The sequence below is a fragment of the Phaethon aethereus genome (genome assembly GCF_964289735.1).
Source record: "Phaethon aethereus genome assembly, chromosome: 13".
Taxonomy (NCBI): Eukaryota; Metazoa; Chordata; class Aves; order Phaethontiformes; family Phaethontidae; genus Phaethon; species Phaethon aethereus.
Genome location: NC_138589.1, coordinates 2,150,014 through 2,164,819, shown reverse-complemented (window position 1 = coordinate 2,164,819; position 14,806 = coordinate 2,150,014).

Below are 14,806 nucleotides of genomic sequence, written 5' to 3'. Positions count from 1 at the left end.
CGGGTTACAGGGGAGATGGAGCGCTGCCGGGGGGGTTACAGGGGAGATGGAGGGCTGCCGGCGGGTTACAGGGGAGATGGAGGGCTGCCGGCGGGTTACAGGGGAGATGGAGCGCTGCCGGGGGGGTTACAGGGGAGATGGAGCGCTGCCGGGGGGGTTACAGGGGAGATGGAGGGCTGCCGGCGGGTTACAGGGGAGATGGAGCGCTGCCGAGGGGTCACAGGGGAGATGGAGGGCTGCCGGGGGGTTACAGGGGAGATGGAGCGCTGCCGGGGGGGTTACAGGGGAGATGGAGGGCTGCCGGGGGGGTTACAGGGGAGATGGAGGGCTGCCAGTGAGGGTGGCACATATCACCCTGTAGGGAACCATGGAGGTCCCAAAGCTGGACCATGATGGCCAAGTCCAGGGGGTCCCTATGACCATGGGGTCCCAGGAGCAGAGAACAGTGGGAGCCTTGGGGAGCCCCACGTATGGGGCTATGCCCAAGGGGTCTGGGGGTCTCCAAGAGCAGGGGATGGCCATGATCAAGGTGCCTGGGGAGGATCCCAGGACAAGAAGGGACCTGTGCAACTGAGATATTTGGAACACGGCCATCATGGCCAAGGGGTCTAGGGAGTCCTGGGGAGCGGGGCCATGAAAGCCAAAGGGCCTGGGAGTATGCAGGAACAAGAATAAGGATGACAAGGGACCTGGGGGTCCTCTGGAGCATGGGGGTGCAGGTTGTCCGAGCATAGGATGGACATTGTCAAGGGGCCCAGATGGTCCCAGGATAAGGGGGACCTGTGCAATGAAAGACCCACAGCAGGGCCATAATGGTCTGGGGGTGCCAGGGAGCGAGGATGGTGATAGCCATGATGTCTGAAAGATCACCCAGGAGTGGAGGCTGTGGCTGGGGTGGTGATGACCCCGCACATATTGATGCTGGGGGTATAGGGTGGCAGCTGTTTGGGGTAGAGCAGGAGGTTGTGGAGTGGCTGTTTGGGTCAGGCAAAACCAGGGGCTGTGAACACTGCCATGGGGGTGGGATGGGGTTGGACAGGGCTGGTCCCACAGCGGGGAAGATGCAGGACCCTCATCTTCTGTGTGAGGCAGGGATGCTGGTGGTGCCTCCCTCTGCCCTGGCTGTGGTCCTGCATCGTCAGAGGCCACCAGCTCTGCACGGCAGCCAGTCTGTGGAGGTTTGCCCACCACCCTTGCAACGGTGCCCAGGTTTTAAAGGAGCTAGGGGCTCCCAAGGTGGCAGAGCATGAAGCAAGGCTGTGTCCTGAATTGGGACAGCTGGTCCAGGAACGATAGAGGGGCCCAGCCTGCCCCTAGAGCAAGGGCTGATTCCCACTTGCCTCCAAGCTGGGCAGTCCTGTCCTGCTATTGTTCATTCCTCTGTACTTCTTTGGTATTGCTTTAATTTTTTTCACAGTTAGGGATGTAACAGCCTCCACTCCCAAGTACACAGGACATGCCATTCAAAACCCAGAACTGGCCCTTACCAAAACATTCTCACAGGGAAACTGCTTAGGACCCCACCACCTCCCCTCTGCGGGCTTGGTTCCCCCGCCAGCCCCGTGTGATGCTCGCCTGGGAGGACTCAGGCTGCTCCCCAGGGGCAGGACTGCAGTCTGATCTGGTGTCCAGGCTATCGCTCACCGCTCTTCCCTGCTGGGCATTTCTACCAGGAGAGTCCAGGCAAAACATTTCGTGTCTCCATTGCAAAGATGGCGTGCATGAGTCACGGCACGACGCTGCTTCATCCTGTGTTTCAGTGCTATTTACTTGTCAGCATGGGAAATCCAAGGTTTCTTGCAGGACGTGTGAAGCTCAGGTTCTCCTACGCCAAGAGGGGTCCATGCAAGATGCTGCAAGAGGATTGGGGTTTGCGTGACGGGATCTCGGAGACAACCTCTGCCCTGGAGGTCCTGTGGACCAGCCAGCAGCAGACCTAGGCTGGCCCTGGAAAGTGATTTCTTGGCAGGCCCTGTAACCACCAGCCATGTGCCTTGGGAGCAGTGCTGGCATCTCAAGGGCATTGAACCAGGGTCTTGTTAGCACCGCCCTCATCCAGAGATGCAAGTTTGCCCCCAACCCTAAATTCCCAGGATGGCAGCGGGAGCCCCCAGGCTGCTCTCAGAACCTGGGTTGAACCAGGCATCCCAGACCTCAGCTTCATCACCCCTTGGCCAGCTGCGGTGGCCAACGTACCCCTGTGCTTCACGGAACCTTTCACTGCTGGGCCATGGAGTGCCTTGAGAGTGGCCACAGGCAGATCATCCTACAAAGGCCTGCTGAGGGCCTGGAGGAATGTCTGCTGATACAGACATTCATCTCCATCCCTGGTACATCTGTTTTAACAGCTTGTCCCAGGCTTTTTGGATGGCAACCAGTTTTCAGCTGATTTTAGCCTCTCCCGCTGAGTCACCAGGAGCTCTGCATCCAGGCTGTGTTCGCCTTCTCACCTCAAAGGGAGAAAACACCCAGAATGTCAGGGAGCACAGGGACCCTTTAATACCTCAACTAGGAGCCAGCCCAGCACCCAACACTTCAATGGGGTCAGATCTCCCCTGCTTTCAGGGCTGCCTTTCATCCTCTTCTGCGGGTCCAGCAGCCAAGGGGTTTCCTCTGAACTCGTCAGGAATGAGATGGGGTCGGATTCAGATCTTCCTGACATTGTGCAAACTTAAACTTCCTCCTCCTCCAATCGGCAGTGATTTCTACGGGAATAAATGATTTTTCAAACAGGATTTATCTTCTCCACATGAAGCCCAACTTTATCAAATAACAGCTTTTAGATGGCTACCTTGCCAAAGAAGCAGGGCCATGTGGCTGAAATAATTGCACAATTAATTAGGTTTGGGAAGAATCTCTCAGTGCTCTAAGCTGGAGGGACTGGGGTGTCACCCCACGTGGGGGTTCAGAAACCGCCTGCATGCAGAGCCTTCCGCACCCCGTGTTGTGTGATTAAAGGGAAGCAAGAGCGTTTTACAGCATGGATTTTTCCACATTATTTTTCATCGCGCTTTTAATGCAGGTCAATGTGGCATTTTCCACGTGGCTTTCCCTGCGCTTTTAGCTCAGCCATGCGACACTAAGCTAGTCAAACAGAGGTCTGGCTCCAGAGACGGCATCAGGGAGGTTGCAGCCCCGGACAGGGGCTCCCCAGCACCTTGCTGGGGGTTTGGGGATGCCGCTCGCAGACTTGTGTCGTTTCCCAGTGTTTAGGCACACAGCCTGACACTCATTCCCAGTTGCTGCTGTGGCACCAGTGCTTCCCGAGGACCCGAGGAGCCCTCTGCCTGGAGATGTCAGTGATGATGTTGAAGTTGGGCCGCAGCTGTCGGAGGGATGTCTTGTCCCTGGCACCAAAGAGGGGGGATCATGTTGGGGATATGCCAAGAACAGGGGATGTTCCCTGGTGCCCAGAGCCCACCTAGAGAGGGCTATCCTCCAAAGGCTGCCACAGCCGAACCCCTTGGTCTCTCCCAGCTGGGCTTTGCTATGGTCTCCTGGGCCTGGGGCCATATTCCAACCTTCTTTGTGCCGCCACACATATCATAGCAGTTGGGTGGTGATGGACACAGGCCAGGCTGGCCATCGGGCCGACACCCCGAACCTCGGTCCACCGAAGCAAGTGGGTCTGAGGGGACAAACTGAGCTCTGAATATACCCTGCGGTGAGCCGTCCCCCCACGCCGCTCAGGGCTGGGGTCCCCACCTGTGCTGGCAGCCAGCCATTGCCCTCCCCGGGCAATGCACGGGGACTCTTGGCCGGGCTCTTGCAAAGCCCAAGCAGCCTCGGAGCCACCTCATCTACGTGCCACAGTGAGCTGGGCATCCACCCCAGTGGGATGGGAGCCAGAAGTGGGAGGAAGAAGCTGGGTGCTGTGGGGTGACTCAGGTACAGAAGTGGCATAGGAAAGGCTGCCAGAAGCACGGTGATGCTCGCCAGACCCAAGCCTCTGCGCTGCCCTGTGGGCTGGCAGGCTGGAGCAGACTGCGCTGTCCCAGGGCCATTCACCCCCTCATCCCCAGCCAGCCTCCGTCCTTCCCCGTGGGAAGCAGAAGGGGCCGAGCCAGGCAGCAGAAGATGCTATTTCAAACCCCCTGGCTGGGAGCTGTACCCCTCCACCCCAGCTGTCTGGTGTGTTTCCCAAGGACGCACCCCGGTCAGCATCATTTTGCAGCCCCCTCCTTCCCTGTGCGCGGGTTTACTCCTCCACCGGCAGCGCAGAGTAATTTTCCACAGCGCTGCCAATGCTCGCAGCGGTGCAGGGAGCACGGGGAGGGGCTGTCATCACTGATGCAAAAGCGGCATTTTCTTGACTCCCTAAGCCAGAGCGCAAGCAGACAGCCGGGGACCTGTGGTCCCAGGCCCTGGGACAGATCCGGCTGACCCCATGTAGTGACAGGGGCTGCAGATCCTCCCTGAAGCCGAGGGTTACGTGCAGGGCTGTCTACGTGTACCAAGTACCAATGCAAGCCGGAAACATCCACGTGAAAAGTTTCACCTATCTCCATGTAGGAGGTCTTCTTGCAGGATTTGCTGGTAGGGAAACCGAGGCACGGAGCAGCTGGGCCCGGGCAGGGCTGCCCCGCTCACCAGCCTTGTCTACCAGCAGCCCTACAGCAGCTCCGCTTCCAGCGCGGTGCGGCAGAAAGCAGGCAGGTGGATGGGGAAAAGGGAGCTGAGGTGGGAACGCTGCCGGGGCTCCAGAGCAAAACTCCAGTGAAAAAGCGCAGCTCCCAGCAGGGTCCCCCCCCTCCAAGCGTAACCTCACTTGGAGCAGGACCAGCTTGAGAGCAATGGGCTGCCCTTCTAGCCGGGACTCCCAGCACTAGAGCTGCCTCAGCAGTCATGCCGGCAAGCGGAGCGGCACAGGAGCCAGAACTGTGAAGACAGCGATGCCGCTGCTGGCAGGGCACGAGGCCCTGGCACCTCTCATTTAGCCCATCTCTGGAAGAAACCTGGAGAGAGGGTAAAGGCCATAAAACTCTAACAGAAATGCTCCAGCCTGGCCCTGTTCCTCCCCAAAGCTCCTGTTGCAAGGACCACGGTGCCGTCTTGACCTGGCAGAGGCAGGGACCCCCAACCCCGCTGCAGCTACCTCCGCACCCCTTGGCCACCCTTCCCAGATGGACGGAGCACGCGGAGAGTGACGGTAGAGATGACCAGCAAGGGAAGCAAAGGTCTGAATCCACACTCCAAAGCAGGGCAGGGTTTCACGCTTGGCTGACAGCTCCAGGGTGCATCCTGCGCCCACACACAGGGCTAATTTGGGGGCAGGGGGAGAAGCAGCCTCGGGCAGATGTGCTGGCTGCCCGTGTTGTCTGGGCAGGGGATAGCCACGGTTCATGCGCCTGTTTCGAAGGGTGTCACAGGGATTAGGTATCACCCCGAGGCACATGCAATCCAGTGATGATGCGCAGAGGCGTCAGAGCTAAATTTAGCCTTGGTCGTGTGCAAGTGTGATGTTTTTATCACTGCCCTTAAATAAAGACATTGTTTGGAGCATGTGTCTGCTGGCCCTGCCTTGCTCAGCCCTGGACTTTTGATGGGCTGTTTCGATCAAGCTGTTCAAAAGGGGGAGAAACAAAGAGAATTAGAAGTTGGCGAGACATATCCCAAGGGCCTATTTCCAAAAATGCCCAGAAGCCATCTCTCAGGAACCAGCAGTGCACACAAAGCAGGGAGAGGGTGACCTCGGTGGCCGTGGGAACATGCTTGTGAAGAGACAGAGGTGTCTGCCAGGCAGAGCTGCTCCACGGGCATGGGACCAAGTGCTGTGGAGTCATGGCCGTAGCAAGGGGTCTACCAGGCTGGCTTGGGCTTGAGGCAGCAGTGCTGGAGCACTGGCTGCTGGTGGTGGGCCCCATCCTGCATCCCACTGCCTGCCCACCCTAGGGCAGGCGCGATCTGCAGGGCAGCAAAAGGCACACAGCTTGCTGGGTCCAAACTGACCAGGGCTGGAATGACAGCCGGGCAATTGGACCTTGGACACCTCAAAAGAGACCCCTCAAACCCTGCCCAGAGGTCCCAGATTGGTCCCCGGACAACGGGTCGGTCCCCCCCAGAACCACTGGGCTTTGTGCAGAACAAGGGGAGGCTGCGATGTGGTACTGCCTGCGCAGGAGCTCGTGGCTTGGGCTGCGGGCAGCAACAGGCTGGAGCCAGCCACGCTGCTCTCCAGCCTAACACCGCAGATTTTGCTGAAGCTGCTTGGGAAGACGCAATCCTGCAGGGAGCTCAGCATCCTCTCCCGTGGCAGCACAAAGCATGCGCCGGGGCTGGCCCGCCGCCCTGCCCGGGGCCGCCCTCCTGCCCTCGCAACGCAGGGCTACCAGTAATTTTCCATCCTGGCTGCGGGCTCTGCCCTAATGAGATGTTCTCCTATGTCCCTCTTACAGGGCTGTGCCCCGTGCAAGTTTCTCCATTCATTCAGACGCAGAGTCCCCCCACTTTTCACGGCTCAAGCTGCCCACCAGTTCCGCAGGACAGCAGCTCCTCTGAGCCCTGCTCCTCCCTGTGCTCACAGCCCCTCTGCCTCAGGGCAACGGGAAGGTTTTGTTCCAAAACCTGGGGGAAAAAAAGCCCAATGGGGGAAAAAAAGCCCAGCAACCAGCCAAGAGAAATTCCCACGGCTCAGCTGCACTCTTGGGCCAGGAACAAGGCAGCCCCGGGTACTTTGCTGTCCGCCATTTACAGCTGCGTTGTATCGACCAAACACGGCACAGCAAAGTCGATTTGCAGAGGGAGGTATCCGGCCCTGGAGCTCAGCGTGCCCGCAGCGTGCCTGCAGCACCGTGCTGCCCTGAACTCCCTTCTCCTTGTGATGAAGCTGCTCAACTCCGATCTCAGCTTAAGCGTTGTGCTCTGCGGGTGCGGAGAGCCAGAGGGAGACGATGCCCACTCCTAAGGGAGCAGAAGGTGGAGAGGCAGGCCCTCCTCCCCCCACGCCGGCACAGCAGGACCGATGCGACCAGGCATGGCTCCAACGCCTGCCACCGCTGCTCCGGAGCTGGGCAGAGGATGGAGGGGTCCCTTGGGAGCCGGTGTTCACTCACGCTCCCACCTCCATGCAGAGGGGACAGCGCATGGCTTTCCAGAGCACGGGGGAGCAGATGCCCCCGTCAGGGGAGGGTCTGTGGATACAAACAGCCCCTTCACTGCCCCGGGAATGGCTTGTCCCAGGAGGGGCAGAGAGCAGGCTGAAGGCATGGGTGCTGAGGGGGTCTCGCTGCTGCTCTGTGCTCTAGGGAGCCCACTGCAGCCAGGGAGGAGCTGAGCATCCAAGAGCCTCCATCTCAAAGTCTCTCACTACCTCCAGGAGCAGCAGAACCTTGATCAAAGTACGTGGAAACCACAGAAGGGTTCACCCATCTCCCTTGGGTTTTGCAGGCACCAAAGCGGGTGCGACCTCCCCCTCCACCGCAGTGTGTCCCCCACAACACCCCTCAGAGCTGCAAAATGAAGGATTCTTGATGTGGCATCAAGATGCCTTAGCGCCAGCAAATATGTTGCTTTGGACTAGAGGTGCCTCAAAAGACATAGAGAGGCACTGGGAGAGAAAGACGCCTGCGGGAAGGGGCCTGGGGCATGAAGAGCTCTCCCACTGCCAGGTGACACCTCTTCTGGAGGTGCCATTTCCCAGGTCCTCGCCTGCAAAGCCTGCCTGCAGCCCCCCATGACTTGCTGGGCTGCCAAAGCCTTTGGGCCCACAGGCCAACCTCCTGCCCACCTCTCCTGAGCAACCCCCTCCACCCCTCCCTGCCTCCTCCCAGCACCCGGCCCCACTGTGCCGCTTCTGCAAATGGCGGCTTTTCACAGCCGAGCCAGGCTTTAAATAAATACCTGTCAGCAGAGCAGAGCCGAGCTGTTCAGAGCGCGTCTGCGGGTGTGCAGACGCGTTTAGCAAGCTGGTAGGTGTGAGACGGAGCAGAGACAGCAGGCTCGCTCTCCTCCGAGGCCCGAGAGCGGCAAAGGCAGCATTAATTGGCATTTTCGCTTATGCAGCGCCCGTCGCGATGGAGCAAAGATGCCCACTCTGACCTTCCCCTGGAGAGCGGGATAACGCCACTTCCGGGGGCTGGCTTCTCCGGCTGTGCGCGGCCGCGACGGTTTAAGGCGAGGGTGATGGAGTGGGAAGACTCAGTTGTTCCCCAGTTGCCACCAACTGAATTTGGGGACACACGCAGGGGCCCGGTGTGGGTGGGCCGCACCTCTCCGCTGTCTGGTTGTGTGCGGCTCGGCCAGGAGCTGGGGAGGGGGTCCTGCTGCGGCCTGGGTACCAAGGTTGCCTTGTAGCGAGACCAGAACGTGCCAGCAGCTGCGGGCGCTTGGGTCTCGAAGCACAGACCACTTCCCCAGCGACGCAGAGGCCCCGGGGCTGGCAGGGCAGATTTTTTTAAAGCAGATTAGAATTGGCTTCTAACATCAGAAAGATAAGAAGCAAGCTCAGGTGAGCCTGGCAAACCTCCCACTGAGACAGCAAGATGCTGCTGATCCCTGCACAGGGCCGGGTCTGGCTCATCCCCTCCGCGCTCAGGCGGCCGGGAGCCCTGGTGGGACGGGCGCCCGCCACCTCCCCCTGCAGTGGACGCATCAGCAGGCCACCCATGAAAATGAGCTGCTCTAGCTCACACCGAAGCCTGGCCCGCTGACAAGGATGTCCCCAGGGGGTCTCGCAGATGGCTGCGGCAGCCCTGCTGGCTTTGGCATTTCTTTGCTGGTGCCGGCAGAGGTTGGCCCCGGCGAGACAAGCACGCTCCGTTCGCGCTGCCCGAACCCCCAGCACCTCGTCAGCACATCCGAGACAGAGCCAGGCTGGGGCCTCGGCCCGGCGTCGTGGCTGTGTGGCAGGGCCAAGAAGGGGCTGTCGCACAGGAGGGGCTGCGCACGGGAGGGACAGCAAAGCCTTGGGCAACCCCGGCCAGGGAGACGGTGCCCTGTGCTTGGGTGGAGGAGCGGAGCCAGCTCTGCCCGAGGGCTGGGGACTCGCTAGGGTCACAGTCATGAAAAGAGAGGGGCCTGGAGCACAGGGGACACATCTGGGGTTTTCCAGGCATCAGCGTCCCTGCCCGGGGGCCTGGCTCAGGAGGGGAGTGCAGCGGGGCAGAGCGGCACACGTAGGAAGGGTTCCAGCACAGCCAGTCCTTGCCCAGGCAGGAGAAGGCATCTGGAGGGGCCCAAGCAGCCACCCACAGCCCTTCCTCCTTGTTCCTCCTGAAAGCCTTCACAGGAGCGGCCAAACACCCAGCTCTCCTTGCCCGCGCCCCACCAGCTCTGCCCCGACCTTCTCCTTGGCTCGCAGCTGACCCCCTCTAGCTCTGGGGGGATCCATTGGCCCCAACGATTTCACCCCGCTTCTCATTAATGCACTCTCTTGTGCTGCACGTGGGCCATGGGGAGAGGGGCAGAAGGCTGGCCAAAGGCACCACCACATGCTGTCCCAGGACAGCAGGTGAACTCTTAGCATCACCCCTTTGCAACGCAACCCTCTCCGCCGCAGAGGCAGGTCTTCAGCTCTTCCTTCCACGGCTTCTGGCTCGCTGGAGGACCATGAACCTTCCTTTCTCAGCTCTCCAGCTCCTTGGAAAGACACGTTCAGTATGTTTGAGTGCCTCAGCCAGGATTTTGGAACTTTTAACCAAAACTCACCAACGTGTCCTCACAGTCCCTCATTACCTTTTCACTCAGCAATGGCACCTCTCCAGAGAGCCTCCATCGAACTCCCCGTGCCCATCTGGAGATGAAGTGGGACTCAAGAACACCCTGACCCACTGATGATGGGAAGCTAGAGCCAACATTTCTAGAGTCCATTTCTCAAGGCACCTAACTTTTAGCCGGGACAAAAGTGCAGGCACTTGGGTAATGGCGGGGAGTTGAACGTGCCTCCCTGCTCTGCACACAGTTGTCGGCCAGCCTGCCTGCCTGCAGGGCCAGCCCCCTCGGGTGGCCAGCCTGCTCCCCCTCCAGCCCCTGCCAGGGGCACTTGCCCGAGCTGGAGGCACCGAATGTCGGCAGCTTCCCGCTAAGAGCAGCCTGGACCCCCAGAGCACTGCTGGGGTGGCATGTGTGGGAGCTCCAACCCAGCCATGCAGCACACACCTCCCTGCCCACTCATCCTCTCCTTCCCTTTTTAGCCTTGTCCCTTATAGAAGCACAAGACAAAACTAGGATGAAGTCACCGAACGGGTTTGGGGAGGGCTGGATACCAGGTGCTGTCCTGGCCTGTGCATCCTCCCAGCTCAGGGGCTTTAAATCCAATCCTGGTGTCAAACAGCCCTGGAACACCAAAGCGGTGTTCCAGCCCTGGAAACCCGAGTGGTTTTCACCAGTGGGTGCGAAATACCCATTGAAACCCACTTCTCTTCCAGCCTCCACGTCCTCCTGCGGCAGGGTGTTGCGCATCCCTGAGGTAAAATCATCCTTGATGTTGATGATGGCTGTGAGACCATACCGCCGGCTTACAGCTGGTCCTGGCAGAGCTTCTGGAACCCCATCCCACATCCTGCAGCGGACCGGCCGAGAGGCTCTGGCCCAGCCTGGTACTGACCTTCGCTGCGAATCCAGTCACACCCCCCCCCATCAATAACTAAATGCAAGATAGCAAAATGAGCTGTCGCAGCCAATTAACATGCTGGGCTTAATCAGCTTGTGGGCTTTCAGGGTGGAGGTGAGGGGCTGGCTCCAGGCCAGAAGGGCTGGGGAGAGGCAGGGTGAGGGGTCTGGTGGGTTGCAGCCACCCGTGTCCGCTGGCTCCCTCGGCCGGGAGCAGGAGGCCGGCGTGGGTGCTTCCACGGCCACGCACAGACGCGGCATCATCTCGCTGGTGAGTGGACGCCCCAGCCCCAGGCAGAGCCAGCAGAGAGGGACTGGCCGGTGGGGTAGCTGGTGCCGAGACATACATGCAGGGCTTTAGCCCCGAGGCAGACCCGCTCATTAGGAGAGCAGCCGGCTACAACTGCCAAACCCCAAAGGGTTCCAGTTAAAGCCGGGGGGGGGGGGGATCCCAATGTCTTTCTTTGAGTGCCTCTCAATTAATTAGCATCCTGCTGATTCTACGATTGAGGCTAAGGATATCAAATTGGTCTCTGCCATGAAGCAGATGCTGTTCCTAAGGTCCGATTCACAGCGACTTCCCTTTCCCTGTGCCGTCCTGCCTTGCTGCCTCAACCGAAGCTCCAGGGTGCCGGGCACAGCCTGGCCAGCTGGGACTCAGGGGGGCTCCAGGGCCGACGGTGGGATCGCTTTGCAGAGATGCTCGGGGGTTAAATGCCACTGCATGCTCAGGGCTACACAGGGAGGACCTCCCTTGGAGGATGCTGGTGTAAATCCAGAGCGGTGCTTATCTGGGGAGCAGCGTAGCCACGACGAAGCCTGGCCATCCACAGGGGCGATGGTTTGTTCACCCTGTTCTGCTTGTGTCAGCGCGGGACAGACTCACCGCCGGGCAGTTAGAGCTGCGTTTGTGCACCTGAGAGCCCAAACTGAAAGGAAAAATCACAGCTCAGCCTCCAGGCAGGGCTTGGTAAATCCACCACGACTGCAATAAACCTGCTGATTTGGTGCAAATTTGGAATAACCCTGCAACTTTCACTGGAGCCAGGCCAGATTCACCGGGACAGTACAAGAGTACAGCCCTGCCCAGGAAAACACAGGCTGCACCTGGCTTGGCTCTGCTCCACTCCACCAGCACTGCGTGGATCTCCACCGGCACTAGCGAGGGGGGACTCTTCTCTGAAAGCCTTTGCAAAGGGTGTGACTCCAGCAGTTGTTCTGTTAATGATGACCAGGGCCTGTGCATGGCTCCCTGCCCAAGCCCACGAGCCTTCCACTCCCCGACCCCAGCCACAGAGCTGCCCCCTCAGTGAAAGTGGCCATTCAGCCACCCACGGGCACGAAACGCACCTAGGAAAGGAGCTGGAGGATCCTTCAGCTCGCACTCCCCCAGGTGCCAATTAAACGCCTAAACAAACTGCAAATCTTGTATTTGTAAGCGAGGAGAAGGCAAGAAACTCATCTTAAATCATTGCTGTGATGGGAGCCTGCCCGCCAAGGTAACACCTGCACTGCAGAGGACAGTCCCACAGCAAGGGAAACAGGCACATTAGAGGATTGTTTTAATAGTGCCTTGATTTCTGTATCTGCTTTACTGCTTCCTCCCAAGTGCATAGCTGCCAAGCCCCTCAAGCTACAGGACTATGTTGTCGTGCGGTGATCTCCTCACTCCCCTTTAACACCTGGGAAAAAAAGCCACACTACATCCTAAGCATTTGGCTGCTCCTCAGTCTGAAGTCAGCCTTATAAGCCATGCAAGCTGAGAGTGCAGGTTGGGCTTTTGCAACCTCCAGCAGCTTTTTGCCACGTTTTTTGTATCGCAGCATCACAACAGAGATGGAACAGAATAGCACTGTCACAACCCTCTGGAGGCATCTCCTTACAACTGCCTGTTTCTAGGCACAGAGAAATCTGGAGGCAGTTATGGCTGTCTTTAGGGTTGCAGTTTCTCAAGCTCATCTGTAGGCAAAGTTGGATTTCCCACAGTGAAGCTGTTTTTCTCTGACCCTACAGGATCCCAGCATAACAGAATTACAGCTTCCAAGCTTTAAAGCAATCTTCACCCTTAAGGTCTCCCCTCCATTTCATAGGTTAATTGAAAGTAAAATGCATAGTTGTCAACGAGAACCTGAGCCTGAAAGCTGTTTGCAATCATAGAATCTTTGGGTGGGAAGGGACCTTTAGAGGCCACCTAGTCCAACCCCCTGCCATGAGCAGGGACATCTCCATCTCGAGCAGGTTGCTCAGAGCCCCGTCCAGCCTGATCTGGGATGCTCCCAGGGATGGGACATCAACCACCTCTCTGGGCAACCTGGGCCAGGGTTTCACCACCCTCATTGGGAAAAATGTCTTAGATCTAGATCTAAATCTCTCCTCCTGTAGTTTAAAACTGTTAACGCTTGTCCTATCGCTACAGGCCCTGCTAAAAAGTCAGTCCCCATCTTTACCATAGACCCCCTTTAAGGACTCGCAAGCTGCAATGAGGGCTCCCCGGAGCCTTCTCTGCTCCAGGCTGAACCCCCCCAGCTCTCCCAGCCTGTCCTCCCAGCAGCTGGAGGAAAAGTGGCTTCTGTCCTCAACACAAGGGATTTCTGCCTTGCCACAGGGCTAGCTGGAAAACCTGAGGAAGTTTCCCACATGTTTCCCCCAAGGTGTGTGGGAGCATTGTGAAGAGCTGCAGCTGTATGGCTTCACAAAGGCTAACGAAAAGCAAAAGACCACTGTGTCTCCTGCCAATCCAGATAAAAAGGATACTAAGGCCACTGGCACTACTGGGCAGCCTGCCATAACTTTTCAAAAATAGAAGCGTGCTATCTCAGGAACCTGCTGGTATTGTTAATGACATTAATGAAGTGTTTCGAAAACCAGAACAAATGCCTTGGCTTCGTGGGGCTGTGCTGCTCCTTGTAATTTTCCACGACAGCCGAGGAGTGGTCCGGCTGCGTGCCGCTCTTCGTGCCACTCTGCTCTGCTCTGAACCCCCTCTGGGTTCTTTTTCACTCCCTGAGGTCCCTCTCCAGCTCCTGCCTCCTCCTCTCCTTTACTTCCCCACACATCTCCAGCTCTCTTCACCCCAGTCTTCGGCCTCTGACAAACCAGGCAATGATGTGCAGCCTGGCAGCGGTCCTGCAGTTTATTTCCTGGTATTTACAGTGATAAGTGGAGGCACTTCAGGATCCCTTCAAACGAGGGAGAACCACACTGAATGCTGACCTGCCTCCCAAGAGCCTCCACATACTCCCCCTCTCCCTGCCTGCTCTGCTTCCCATTGTCTCTTTCCCACCTTTTGTCTCCTGCCCAAGCAGACCCAAAGGGATCGCTGCGGCTGCCGCCGCCCCTCCCCAGCCCACCGCAGTGCCACAGGACCCCTTGGGGCATGGACCACTCCGGCAGGAGGCAAGTCCTGTACCCTCTCAGGTAGTATCCAGCAGCTGTGTGCTCAGCACATCTTGTGACTGAAGTGTCACAGCCAAGTGTCTGTCCATCTCCTCCTCAGCTACTCTTTCCTGGCAGCTTTCTCACCTCCTTACACAGCAATCAGTAATACTTCATTTTCATTGCCTCTGCCAGCCATGACATCCACTCTTCCTGTAAGCTTAGGACCAGGTAGCGCAACCTAAACCCCACTTTGAATCTCACTTGACTTGTGTTTTCAGCTGGCAGATACAACAGAAGGTCACTTAGACACCTAGTTTGATCTCACAGGGCAAACAGGTCTCTACTACCTACAACTTCAAGCAGTTACAGTAGGACCTGCACAAAAACAATGTCTTAAGCTCGATGCCCCCTCTCCTGGCTGCTGACAAGCAGGGCATGCACAGGCGGTCCCAGGCCATGTTCTTCGCGAGGTCGTGTCTCCTAGCAATCCCTGGGAAAACCCAAATGGTGCACTTCGGCCAACAGCAGAGAGGTTACTGCAGACTGGCAAAAAAGGGGCGAGATGGTGTCTCTAAAACTGCGCAACGCCAGCTCCAACCCAACCACGTGTCTAACGTAGGCTGAGATGGCAATATTGTTTGAGCAGAGAGCGCAATGTGAAGCTTCCAGCTTCACTGATCCTGATTCATTGCAGAAGTATCTCGGTGCTGAAGAGATGGGATTGATGTGTGCACATGGGGTCAGAGAACACGACAAACTGGATAAAAACTCAATACACTAATAACATCTATGTGCAGCTCCAGCCCAGCCACAGCAGGTTGGCACCCTCTCCATAGCAATGTGCACATGACATTAATGGGTTCATACAACCCCCAAGGTC